Source organism: Phalaenopsis equestris, unplaced genomic scaffold (genome assembly GCF_001263595.1).
Source record: "Phalaenopsis equestris unplaced genomic scaffold, ASM126359v1 Scaffold000840, whole genome shotgun sequence".
Lineage (NCBI taxonomy): Eukaryota > Viridiplantae > Streptophyta > Magnoliopsida > Asparagales > Orchidaceae > Phalaenopsis > Phalaenopsis equestris.
The window spans coordinates 3,014,751-3,015,245 of record NW_018165280.1 but is presented as its reverse complement, the minus strand read 5'-3'; positions in this window follow the sequence as shown (position 1 = coordinate 3,015,245).

The window sequence follows — 495 nt, the reverse complement described above, 5'->3', positions numbered from 1 at the left end:
TTTTATTGTACATATCCAAAAAAACCGAATTTATCTTCAATATACAGCACGCCAACTATTTCATTAATCACTCTAAAGCTTCGTTTAGGGCAGCTTAAAATGTGCGGCGGCGTTTTCAAAACGCAGCCTCTATGTGTTGACCTCATTTTTAGTGAGGTCTTAGCCTCCTAATCTTAGAACCTAGGATCTAGCCTTAGGAGTTCCTGATTGACCATCCTAGCGGACTAGCGATGGAGCCCACCTCCCGTAGAACTTCAAGCCACTTCTTGACTCATTTTTGTGAAGAACTCGCATGAGTGGTTCCAAGCACTCAACTTTTAGTTGCAAGGGCTCAGGACCAACATGTAGAGGACCCGAAATTGAGCTCCTATAGGATCAAACAGCCTTAGGTGAACCATTTGTGACTCGAATACTCGCGAACGCCGCACTGCAACGCACTCGTTGCATCATACGCAATTTTGGCTTAAATTGACTCGCCCGCCGGCAAACTCGTCC